General features: G+C 43.8%; 1 protein-coding gene and 2 pseudogenes across 1 annotated transcript in view; all 3 read right to left on the bottom strand.

Annotated features, from left to right (window-relative positions):
* The window catches only part of LOC115729985 (anthocyanidin 3-O-glucosyltransferase 2-like), a 40,845-nt gene that overhangs the window by 19,508 nt on the left and 7,736 nt on the right, over positions 1–13,601 (bottom strand). The window lies entirely within an intron of this gene.
* LOC115727972 lies at positions 2,024–8,149 on the bottom strand (annotated as a pseudogene).
* On the bottom strand, positions 10,520–12,139 carry LOC115727976 (annotated as a pseudogene).

Here is a 13,601-nt window from a genome sequence, read left to right on the forward strand (position 1 = left end):
GCAGGGGTCGATGCGATAGATGAAGAGGAAGAGGCCGATAGTTGTAGCAGTAGAGGCTGTCACGAGCAAAGTTGACAGTCTCTAGCGGGAGGGATATGCGCCATTCTGTGTATTATAGTCACAGAAGTATTGTCTTCAGTCGTTGGGGTAAGCGTGCAAGGTTCGAGCAAGTAATGGCATCCCAGCAAGACATTTATACAAGGAGCAGCATTCTACGGGGCTGGACCATGGGTGGTCTATAATGATGCTCAGCGATCTTCAAAAATGGTGGTAGAAAGGGCCCAATTCCTCTGTATAATTCTATTGAAGGGGCTGTCACGGATAGGGGCCATAGAAACAGCTTTGTCCTTGACCATTTTAGTGAGATGCAACATGATGGCCGGTATAAAGAGGGCTTTGTTTCGGAAAATAATGTTGTTACGCTCTATCCAAATGATATGGCATAAAGCTCCAAAGGAGAATCTAGCAATGCGGTGCCAAAAAGATCGGGTACCTATCTGTTGTTTGGCCCATCGAATGTGATCCAACCACGACCGGTTGCACCATGTGAGATTGCATTTAGATGCCCAATCCGCTGCAAGGCCGTGAGTAATGGGACAACCAAAGTAAAGATGGTTGACTGAATCCGGTTGGCATTGACAAAAGGCACATACACCAACTTCAATCCTACGGTACTGGAGTAGTAATACCTGCATGGGTAATCGGTTGTGGGAAGCAAGCCACATAAGAAAGGCATGTCTCGGTGCAATAGCCTTGTCCCATATAAAGGAGTGCCAATGGACGCGTCGTCCTTGGATTCTAAGGAAGTCCCATGCGGAAGAGACCGAGAAGTTCCCGGAAGGTTGAGGTGTCCGGGAGAATTTATCTTCCTTATCGTCTACAAAGGTAGGAGAAGGCCCCAACCACTGTATTATGCCGTCAAGTATAGTAGATGAAGACCAATCCGTGTGGTAAAAATTCCGAACCGTTACCTCTCGAGGTATTCTAGAACAATAAATGTCGCTAGCCGTAAAGTGTTTGAAGAGGGGGCCCTTATGGTGCCAATGATCAAACCAAAAAGATGTGGAATGGCCATTACCTATTCTCCATTTGAATTGCAAGTAGAAGTCGTTCCGGAGATCTAGGCAGACAATGATGACTGTGCCGATCCACAATTTCGATTAACCAATGATTTTTATAGGGAAAACAGCCCAAAAAATCATAAACTTATTATATTTGTGTCAATTCAGTTCGAACCCTTTTAATTATGTTAATTCAGTTCTAAACATTTTGACAACTTATCAATTTAATCATAAACCTTTTAATTATGCGAATTTATATGATTTGCCAAACTATTTCAAACCTTTTGTTAATTTAGTCATTTCAACAAGTTACTAAAATAATAGATTTAAGACTAAAATGGAAAAACTTCAAAAGATTTAGGACTAAATTAACAAAATTTCAAAATGTTTAGGATTAACTTGGCATAATTGAAAGGTTCACGACTGAATTGGCAAGTTGTCAAAAAGTTTAGAACTGAATTAATATAATTAAAATATTTAGGACTGAATTGACATAAGTACAATAAATTTAAGATTTTTTAGTAATTTTGCCGATTTTTAGGTGACTTAACTCTTCACCGAGATCGCACAAAAGACTCGGGACAAATTCAACTGTCCACGATTGGCCTGGATATTCTCAACCATTCAAAGTGAACACATATTTTTCCACCACAATAAAAAGTGAATACATATTTTAAAATAAAATATTAGAGCACAAAATGCTAGGGCAAATAAACCTTTGTACAAATAGTCTAAATAAACCTTGATTTGCGAGGATTTTGACCACCATGTCTCTATCTAACGATCATATCAACGGTGGATAAGGCGGCTCGTGAAAAGATATTTTTACACCATGCTAGATTTCCAGGATACGCTGACTTTTATGAATACAAATTGATCTTGTCCAATGAAAGCAACCATCTTTTAATCAACTTGCATACATCAGAAATGCTGAAGATTTTCACCCATTGTAGTCGCCTAAATCAAGGCATACTACTCAAGATGTCCTCAATCAAACGATCCAAAAAGACAAGTAAGAAGAGCCACCCTCAACCATCGCCTTCCTAGTCTTATCACTCGCCTCCTTCACCTTCTTCCGCCTCACGCGGCTGAACTCCTCCATTAACTTTCTCATGCCACTTTCTATTTCATTTGCCGTCACGATGACGTCGCTCTCCATTTGGGAATCCTTCCTATAATCCATCTTGATCTCCACCGCGAGACCCAACTCCACAACCAACTTGAATGTGTTGAATTGTTGCTCCGCATATAAGGGCCACGTGGCTATTGCCATGCCGAATCATATACTCTTTAGGGTAGAGTTCCATCTGCAGTGAGACACGAACCCACCGATCGCCGGGTGTGCCGGGAATGTAGCTTGCGGGGCCCGCCCAATCACTTTGCTGACGCCGACTGTCCAATCCAAGAACCCTTCGGGTAAGACCTCCGCGGGGTCTTCATAGTCACTCGGTAACTTGAACTTACCCTTCGGTGGTTGCCGCAGTAGGGACCACGGAAATGGGTGCCCTCGTTGCTCTATTGCGCACGCAATTTCCTTCACCTAGTACTCGCGAAAGCTCCCCGCGCTTCCGAAGCACAAAAAAACCACAGATGAAGGCGGTTGCTCATCGAGCCACTCCACGATCTCATCGGCTCGGCGGCCACCATCAGCCTCCTTTTTAGTTTTCCCCTTAAGATTCAGTACGGGCCCTATAGGGTACGCCGTTGGAGCCCCGAGGCCCACCAAGGACCGCAACGCTTGCTGTTCTAGCTCGTCGAACGTATTTATGACAATTCCCTTGGTTGCCCTCATCCTCCTAGCGTGCTCTAGGAACGTTTGGACTGCCTCCTTAATCAAAATAACAGATGGTAAGACCTTGGATGGTAACGGTTTCGTGAAACTTGGGAAAGTTCAGCTCGGTGGACAACTCCTTGAATTCGGTTATGTCCAAGTGTTGCTCGTCTTGGAGCTGAAAGAGTTTGAACGTGAATTGATCACTCACACAATTAGTGTGGCGATTTGTATTATATTTATAACATGTACAAAAGATTTTACAGAAGGTAAGAATATACAATATTATCGCAAATTATGGAGATTTGCTCTATCAATGGAATCAACGCAAATCATGGAAGATTGGCTCAATTAATGAAATCAGCACAAATCATGGAGGATTTGCTTTATCATGATTTGCTTTATCACACCCCCTCAAGCGAAACGGTGGCGGTGTCACTGTAAGCTTGTTGCGCATAATAAGAAATTTGGATATTGACAGAGGCTTTGTCATGACATCAGCCGTTTGCACCTGTGTAGGAATGAAGCGAACTTCCAATTTCTTTCTACCGATTAAATCACGAACAAAATGATAGTCAATTTCCACGTGCTTGGTCCGTGCATGGAAGATGGGGTATGCGGCCAAATATATTGCCCCGACATTATCACAAAGAACAAGTGGTGATCGATGAAGAGTGCATCGAAGATCTAGAAGGAGTTGTGATAGCCATAACAATTCAAAGGCTGCATTAGCCACCCCTTTGTATTCTGATTCAGTATTGGATTGAGCAACAGTTGGTTGCTTTTTAGAACTCCAAGAGACCAAGTTGGGACCAAAATAAATACAATAGCCACTTGTGGACTTTCGGTCATCAAGACAGCCGGCCTAGTCTGCATCCGTAAACGCAGTGAGAGTCGGTTATGCATAGTCCGCAAGTTAATCCCATGATGAATAGTAGCTTTGAGATATCGTAAAATTCGTTTGACGGCTGACCAATGATCCACAGTAGGACAATGCATAAATTGGCACACTTTATTGACAGCAAAGGATAGATCCGGTCCGGTAAGAGTGAGGTATTGCGGTGCCCCAACCGTACTTCGATATATGGAGGCATCGGCTAGTGGTTCACCACTTTGCTTGGACAACTTAGAAGCCGAGGGAGCCATAGGCGATGAGTAAGGTTTTGCATCAACCATTCCTGTGCGAGTGAGAAGAGCAGTAGCATACTTGGATTGAGTAAGAGACAACCCAGTAGAGGATCCGTGAGTTTCAATGCCAAGAAAGTAGGATAGATTTCCCAAATCGGTGATTGCAAACTCCGTGCCAAGTTGAGTGATTAATTTGGTGATGGAGGAAGTAGAGCTCCCAATGATGATGATGTCATCAACATAGATAAGAAGAATTAGAATATAATCGGATCTACGTTGAATGAACAATGAAGAGTCGGCAAGAGAGGCCACAAATCCGATAGATAGTAAATAAGAACTTAGTCGAGAAAACCAGGCTCTTGGAGCTTGTTTTAGCCCATATAGGGCTTTCCGAAGACGACATACATGGCCAGGATAACGCGAATCAACAAATCCTTGGGGCTGCTTCATGTAGACTTTTTTCTTGAATGGTTCCTTTTGCAACGAGCCGTGCTTTATATCTATCAATTGAGCCATCATCCTTGGTTTTAAGGCGATAAATCCACTTGCGATTGACCACATTCATGGAAGGGTGATGAGGAACCGGTTCCCAAGTGCCATTTTGAATGAGAGCATTAAATTCACCGGCCATAACTTGTTGCCCGTTAGGGTCTTTATTTGCAATAGAAAAACAAGTGGGTTCACTTGATGTCGGGCTTGAGTAAAAACAAGAACACGGTGGGTGCTTAGTGGTAAGAAAAACTTTTGGCTTACGGATGTTATTTTTTAGACGAGTCACCATTGGATGGGTAGAAGTTGATGGTTGAGGCTTGGAAGATAGCAAGGGTGGAGCTTCTAGAGAAGAGGATCCACAAGAAACCGTGAGAGTAGATGATGGTTGAAGTTGTGATGAGAAGTTGTCCATGATATTAGATAAACTTAATGGAAGTGATGAAGTAGTTGACACCTCCCGAAGCTGCGAGGGCTTTGTAGAGGAATAACCAACGCAAACAGGGTTACTTGGCAATGGTGATGATGATTGAACGGATTGTGATTTGGCAAATGGAAATAGATGCTCCTGAAAAATCACATGGCGAGAGACATATATTCGGCTAGTGCTACGATGGAGACAACGATATCCACGGTGATGAGGAGAATAGCCAATGAAGATACATTGCATCGTTCTATCATCAAGTTTATGGCGAGTATAAGGACGTAGCCAAGGATAGCATGCACATCCAAAAATACGCAATCGTAGATAATCAGGTTTCTGGCTAAATAATTTCTCATAAGGAGACAATCCACCCAACACCGTTGTAGGCATGCGATTAATCAGAAAAACTGCAGTGAGGAAAGCATCAATCCAATATAGACGTGGAACAGAAGCTCGAGTAAGTAATGTAATGCCGGTTTCTACAACGTGACGGTGTTTGCGCTCCACCCGACCATTTTGTTCCTGTGTGTACGGGCATGAGAGACGGTGCGGGATGCCATGAAGACGAAGATAAGGATCAAATTTCTTATACTCACCCCCTCCATCGGTTTGAAGGGCCTTGATCTTACGGTTAAAATATTTTTCCACTTGGGATTTAAATCGCACAAAAGTAGAGAGAGCATCGGATTTCACAGTAAGTGGAAAAAGCCATGTGTAACCACTGTAGGCATCAATAAAAATAACGTAATAACGAAAACCATTCAATGATGTAATGGGAGAAGGTCCCCATAGATCGGAATAAATTAATTCCAAAGGAGCATTGTAAGTGGTAACCGATCTAGTAAAGGGAAGACGATGCGACTTGCCCAAGTGACATGATTCACAGAAACTAGATGATGATGAAGTAGATATCGGCAAGCCATGCTTTGAAATAACTGAAGAAGTAATGCGAGTAGTCGGATGACCCAAGCGCTCATGCCAAATAGAAGTAGGAACTCGTTCACCGATAAAGCAGGATGAAGCTGGCGGTGATTTATTTGATTGTGGAGGTACCTTATGAATGGTACGTGCATTATTAAGACGATAAAGTCCATTCTTACTCCGGCCTTTGAGTAGGAGGTTCCCCGAGGATCGATCCTTAACACAACAGAAAGTAGGATGAAATTCAAATGCCACATCATTGTCCTTAGTAAATTGAGAAACAGATATTAGGTTCTTCTTAACAGATGGAACATGATAAACATTCCGTAGATTAAATGAACTGGTAGGAGAATGTAAAATAGAAGAACCAATATGTGATATTTGCAAACCCGACCCATTTGCGGTGCGGATTTGATCGGTGCCGTAATAGTCATTCTGAATGTTCAAATTTGCCATCTCAGCCGTAAGATGATGAGTAGCACCGTAGTCCGGGTACCAGTATGGGTCAAATGACTCACTAGTTGAAGAGGCATACATTGCGGATGGAGAGCTCGTATTGGCTTTATAGCCAGGATTAAATCGCCGATAGCATTGGAGAGTTGAGTGACCCGCACGACCACATACCCGACGGATGATTTGAGAATTAGAATAAGTCCCATCATAAAAATTACGACCACGGCCTCGGCCGCATCCTCGTCCTCGGCCACGACCTCGACCATTGGAGGGAGTATTCCGAGCATCGGATGATTTAACCGCAACATTCACAATTGGAGAAGACTCTATTGGAGATTCAATGGTGCGGCTTTGAAGAATAACTTCCCGATTGTAAAGAAGGCCGAGGAAGTCATCAATAGGTAGTGGATCAAGACGAGAAGTAACGGAGGTAACAAATGCATCATACTCCGAACCCAGGCCACCGAGGATGCTGAGAACTAATTGAGAATCAGAGATTGGATGAGCAGCTGCAGAAAGATGATCTGCAATATTCTTGGCCTTTTGAACAAAGGCCTCCATGGAAAGAGAGCCCTTCTTTAGAGATCGAAGCTGATACTCTAATTGCATTATGCGAGCTTGAGATTGTGGTGCATAAAGTTTCTCAAGCGAAGTCCAGACAGTATGAGAAGTGTCAAGACCAACAATGTGTGAGAAAACCGATTCGGTAAGTGTAGAGAGGATGCAGCAGAGGATGAGTTGATCTTGATAATGCCGGGCAGTATAATCCGGGTTGACGGTCTCGGTACTATCAGCTATAGTGATAGAAGGTGCCGGACAAGGATATGAGCCATCAACAAAACGAAGATAACCATGAAGACGAAATAAAGGAAGGAATTGCGCTCGCTACAAAAGGTAGTTGTTGCGATCTAGTTTGATTTGAAGAACATGGGATATATTGCCCAGAGCAAAGGATGGTTGAGAGGGGGCCAACAAGGATGGAGAGCTAGCAGCGGTGGTAGCGGTAAAGGTGTTTGAGGATGCTGAAGAAGAAGACATTGTAAAGAAGAGAGATAAAAGAAAAAAAAATTGAGAAGCTCGGATACCATGAAAGAGTTTGAACGTGAATTGATCACTCACACAATTAGTGTGGCGATTTGTATTATATTTATAACATGTACAAAAGATTTTACGGAAGGTAAGAATATACAATATTATCTCAAATCATGGAGATTTGCTCTATCAATGGAATCAACGCAAATCATGGAAGATTGGCTCAATTAATGAAATCAGCACAAATCATGGAGGATTTGCTTTATCATGATTTGCTTTATCGGGAGCGACTGGAGGTGTAGCGTCAGGCCAAGGAACGTCGCGCTCGACGTGAAGAATACATAGGAAGGGACTCCGAATTCATCAGCCAGGTCGATCATGGTGGTGCAGAACATGTTGATCACGAACCTGGCGAGCCGCCCAGTTGAGCCGGCTGAGTTGGCGAGGTCGGCGACAGCTCGCTTGACATGGGGCTTGTTGCTTTCGATAAAGCGAGTGAGGAAATTCATACCAGAGTTCTCGCTGTCTATGTTCACACGGGGGAGGTGGATGAAGTGGATGCGGGCAGCGTCCACAGAGGTGGCGAGCGAGCTTGTCTACGAGTCGACGTTGGAGTGGAAGGGAAACTTCACGATGAGGACGGTGACAGAGAGTCAGGGTTCGCGGTCGACGAGGAGCTTGGCCATCTCGACCATCGATACGAGATGGCCCATGCCAGGGAATGGGACGAACACGAGCTCGGCATAAGTCATCCTGATGTGGCTGATTCTTTCCTGGGCTCAAGTGGTGAGTGCTTCGGCCCTTTTGTGGTCGGAATGGAAAAGGCAGGGGTGAAGCTCGAGGCTTCTTGTGTTGGGCTGTGACTTGTGAGGTGGGGAAGTGTTCACTCGTTTTGTGACGATGAATATCTTTTACCGAAATTCATTCTTCGGTTAGGGGTCCTGTGGCTCAAGTATCTAGGAAAATTTAGGTGAAAAGTGTTTAGGTGGATTGGTGTATATGGAAAGATCGAATGTAAATGGATTGAGTACGGATTGTAGACTGATATCAAGTTTCAACAAGTTACAATACTTCCAAGGAAAACAATAAATTGCGATGAAGACAAATGTCTTTTGTTGATCAATCGGGGGAGATTTCCTCCATCTTCATTGCATATTTATCTTCCCTTGTACTTTATAATTGCTCAGTCGATTATTCCCAGACTTTCAAATCTTGAATTTTGGCGCTTCTAATAACTTCCTTTTGATCCACGATCCTTATAACTTGTCGGCCAAAATTCAAATGACTTCTTTTCAAGATAGGCCACGATTTGCTCGCGCCCATTATTTCCGCTCTCTGCTTGTAACTCCCTTGCTGATATGGTTAAGTCGACATATTCATGTTCAGTTATATTGCTCCCGATCACTAATCTTCTTTATGGTTCTATCGGCGTTATTCATCTCAACTTATCAATTTTATTATTAATCGCAACAAATGAAAAGAAAAAGGGCACCAACGAAATAAATCGCTCTCCACAAAGGGCAAAAAAGAGACGCACATTGTAAAGAAGCAAGACGGAAACTTCCATATTCTTCGAACCATTGGACTCGAGCTGCGCTCCTTGTAGAGGAAATCGTGGGCCCGATGTGAGGGTGGTGACCGAGTCTCTGGCTTGCGGGGAGGTGGAAAATGCGCGCTTGAGGAGGCGAAACGAGGAGGGTGTGGTCATTTCTATGTCTCTGATCTTGTGAATCTGCAGGTGGAATGGACGCGACCTTCGAACTGCAAAATGGCGAGGGTTCTGTGGTGGAGTTTAATCTTGAGGGCTTGGGCTTGAAGAGACAGCATAGGATTGGTTCGCCAGTTCCTTACTTAGGCCATGTACTCGTCTTTAGACAGATTTGATGAACACGCTTCGTTTTGATCGAACGGGAGAGAGATTGGAAATGACGAGGACTTACGACGGCGCAGGCGGCGAAATTGGGGTTGAGGCGAAATTAGGGTTGAGGACTTTCTTGGCGAGGTAGTGAGTGATGATCTCCTCGTCCGTCGGGTGGAATCTGAAGCCCCGAGGCAAGTTCACGATGTCGTCTTCCATGGCAACCGTGAGCTTTAAGTTTTTAAGTTTTTATTTTTTCGGTTCGGTTTAGTTGACTAAACGGAACCGAAAAAAACTGAATCGAAAAATAAATTGTGGTTCTTTCTACTATCCAAACTGAGAACCGAACTAAGATTTCAGTTCGGTTCAGTTCTTTATTTAGTTCGCGGTTCAGTTTTGACACCCCAAGTTGATGGTGAGGCTGGTGATGATGATTAAGGCTACTTTCAAAACAAGGAAAACAACATAAATTATTGTAAATTTTGGCCCAATATGCATTGTGATCCATGAACATTTAATTTATTTAATATAATCTCTTAACTTTAACCCAGTGTGCAATATATGTCCTAAACTCGTGGTTATATTCAACTTAGTCTCCAGACTACATGAAACGTTCAATATTGTTCCTGAACCTACATTAACGGAAGGACAATATCAAACATTTCGTAATGTCCAAGAACTAAATGGAATATGTACCAAAGACCCAGGGACCATACTGCACAAATTAAAAGTTTTAGAGATCATATTGCATATTAAATTAAAGTTCATAGATCATGTTAAATAAATTAAAAGTTTATGGACCACATTATATATTTGATTAAAGTTTAGACACTATTTTAAGTCATTATCTCTAAATTATTCCGATATTGAGTTGATCTGTTCTGCACCTGAGGAAGACTGTCGATAGTGGTTGAATGATTCTCGGACACTTCAAGACGAAAACATGAACTATTTTATCAAACAAGTGCGAGAAGTAAAAAATAGTTTTTAGTGGAATCCACGCACACCAGTGCGACCAAACGAGTATTGTAATTGATTTGATTCGATTCGATTGATCACATCGTTCGTGAATCAAAGTCTAAATTAAAACTTCAAACTTTTTATATCTGAGACGTTTTGTCCTGGAAGGAGGTGCCGTTTGCTGAAGAGATGCAATTCACATTCTAAATCATTCAAGATGTGCACATATTTTAAAATAATTCATTAGGGCTTATTCCCTTTTGTTTTGATTGCAGCTAAAGAAGAATATTACATTATACTGTCTGTATGTGCTGGAAGATACCTTAATGTAGGGGCACATTTGTTTGAAATTTCCACGTTAAGCTGACTTTAATAAGGACAAATCGATTTAGTACTATGAAAGCAAACTATTTTTATTCAATGGGGCATAGATCAGGACTTCTAACCCAGTGCAGTCACCTAAATTAAGGCATGTTACTGAAGACGTCCTCGATCAAACGACCCAAGGACAAGTAAGAAGAGCCACCCTCAACCAACATCGTCCTGCTCTTCTCGCTCATCTTCTTCACGTTCTTGCTCCTCTCGCCGTCGACCTCCTCCATTATCTTCTTTATTCCGCCCTCTATTTCGTCCGCCGTCACGACAAAGTCGCTATCCATCCTGGGATCCCTCTTGAAGTCCATCCTGATCTCCGCTGCAAGGCCCAGCTCCACCACCAGCTCGAATGCGTTAAACTGTTGCTCTCCGTATAGGGGTAATGTGGCCACCGGCACGCCGAACCATATGCTCTCCAGGATGGAGTTCCATCCGCAGTGGGACACGAACCCCCCGATTGCTGGGTGGGCCAGGACAGCAACTTGTGGGGCCCATCCAATCACTTTCCCGACGGCGGCCGTCCGGTCCAGGAACCCCTCGGGCAAGACCTCCGTAGGGTCCACAAAGTCACTAGGGTACCAAACCTTGCCCTTTGGCGGCGGCCGCCGCAGGGACCAAAGGAAGCGATGCCCGCTTCGCTCCAAAGCGCAGGCCATCTCCTTCACCTGGTCCTCGCCGAAGCTCCCCATGCTCCCAAAGCACAGGAAGACTACCGATGCAGGCAGCTGCTCCATCGAGCCACTCCATGATGTCATCGCCTCGGCAGTCATCCTGGGCCTTCGTTTTAGTCTCATCCTTCAGATTCAGTATGGGCCCTATGGAGTACACCACCGGAGCCCCGTGGCCCGCCAAAGACCTCAGTGCATGCGGTTCGAGCTCTTCGAACGTATTTACAATAATTCCCTTAGTACCTCTCATCCTCCTGGCATGCTCCAGGAACGGTCGGACGGTCTCCTTCGTCAGAACCAGGGGGGGTAAAACCTTGGCTGGCAACGGGTTCGTCAAACTCGGGATGTCCAGCTCGGCGGTGGAGTCCTTGAACTCGGTTATGTCCACATGGTACTCGTCCTGCAGCAACTGGAGGTGCAGCATCGTGCCGAGGAACGCAGCGCTCGACGTGAACAAGACATAGGATGGGACTCCAAGCTCGTCTGCCAGGTCGATCATTGAGGTGCAGAACATGTCGATGACGAACCCAGCAAGGTGCCCAATCGAGCCGGCCGTGCTTGCTAGCTCAGCAACAGCCCGCTTAACAAGGGGCTTGTTGCTTTCTACGACGTTGGTGAGGGAATGGCCCGGGAAGATCTTGGTGTCGACTTCCTCACGCGGGAGGTGGATGAAGCGGAGCCGGGGTCCGGCTGCGGAGGTGGCGAGCGAGCCCGTGTATGAGTCTACGTTGGTGCTGATCGGAAGCTTCGTGATGAGGACGGTGATAGAGAGGCGGGGGTCGCGGTCGACAAGGAGCTTGGCCATCTCGACCATCGCGACAAGATGGCCCATGCCGGGGGACGGGATGAACATGAGCTCGGCAAGCGACATGGCCATTGTTTCCCGCGCGCTTTAAGTGATGGCTTTGAAGTTCTGCGAGTGTTTTGAAGCTCAGCTGATGAAGCTCGAGGCCTTTTCTGTTGATCTTTATGTACGCCGGGTCGCGAGGTGGGAGAAGATTCTTGAACAGCAAGAAGGGAAATTACATCGTGGCTTTGCTGGTTGCGATCAACTTGACTCGACAAAGTACTTAGTTAATTTCGAAGGGTCGTCATATTATTAGCAGGACTCGGTCCATCTTTAGATCCAATCGGCAATGTCGCATGCGGTGCGTGAATTCCACTGTGTCCAATATCTTAATGACTTTTTGTAACTTTTTATTTCTGCGGGTATTGTCAGGAGGATTAAGCGCACAAACCCAACAAAATATAGAAAAAATGTAAGATAGAGAAATCGCGACATAAAGTTTTATCCTAGTTCACCCTTAAACTAGGGTTACATCCAACAAATAATTTCAATATAATTAACGCATCCCACTTCTATGTTACAACTCCAAGAGAATGCGGATAAGTATAGTTTCAATAGTTATTTACAAGCCTAAACTCAAACTACCAATAAATTCCAGACCCAAGCTATAAAAGCCTTCTGGAGTCTCATAGTGCTATTAAAACGCCGATGAATCACCCCAAAATTATCGATTGAGGACAAATTTTACGATGCTTGAATGTAAATTCCATTCGTGCTCACATCATCTTAGGATTTGCCATGTCACTAGATCGATTTTAGAAAATGAATCCATGTAGACCTAATGCTACTTGTGACTTTTGGTCAACGACGAGAAGAATAAAATATCGTTTAGGCCGGCGATTCATTCCTTACTTTCTCCGCCATGCTTTTCTCGCCCGTTTCTTTAGGAAAAGGGCTGCCATTGGCCTACGAATCACTCAACAAAATTTGCAAGCAGCCCTGGCCCAAGCACGTCGGAGTTATATAATAAAACTATAAGATAGTTGACGCAAATGGAAAAGGAAGAACGAGTAGGATCGAAGAAAGTAGCAGACTAATCACTAAACAAAAACAAATAGGTGCAAATTCTGGCTCTCTGCCGATCCTTACGAAGCTGAAGCACCCGGGTGCAATTACTTATCATATGTAGAGTCTTTCCTCAAATACGTCTCTCTTAGACGGGGTCACGACATATATTAAAAGTCTATTAAAATCAGTTTATTAAGTGGGGCAATAATTGATAGCTAATAAATAGAACGATTCACAGTGATTTCACCATAATTTAATTCACGAGTTTTATCGGAAATATCAACACCAACTCCATCTTTTTTCCTCGAGAAAACTGTCCAAAAGATCCTAAATTTATTGTGCTTTTGCTAATTCAGTCTTGATCATTTTAACATTTTGTCAATTGAGTCCTAAACATTTTTGCATTTTGTCAATTGAATCCATCTGATCAATTTTGGCTAGATATCGCTAACGCCGATGCCGACCTTCGTATATGGCATGGCCAGCACCGACGTGGACGACTTTTCTAATATTGCGATATTTTTTGAAATTTTTTATTTTAAGTTTTTATTTTTATTTCTTTTTTCTGTGATTTTTTCCTATGCCGACGAGGGTCGCTAGCGAAGG

Source organism: Rhodamnia argentea, chromosome 10, assembly GCF_020921035.1.
Source record: "Rhodamnia argentea isolate NSW1041297 chromosome 10, ASM2092103v1, whole genome shotgun sequence".
Lineage (NCBI taxonomy): Eukaryota > Viridiplantae > Streptophyta > Magnoliopsida > Myrtales > Myrtaceae > Rhodamnia > Rhodamnia argentea.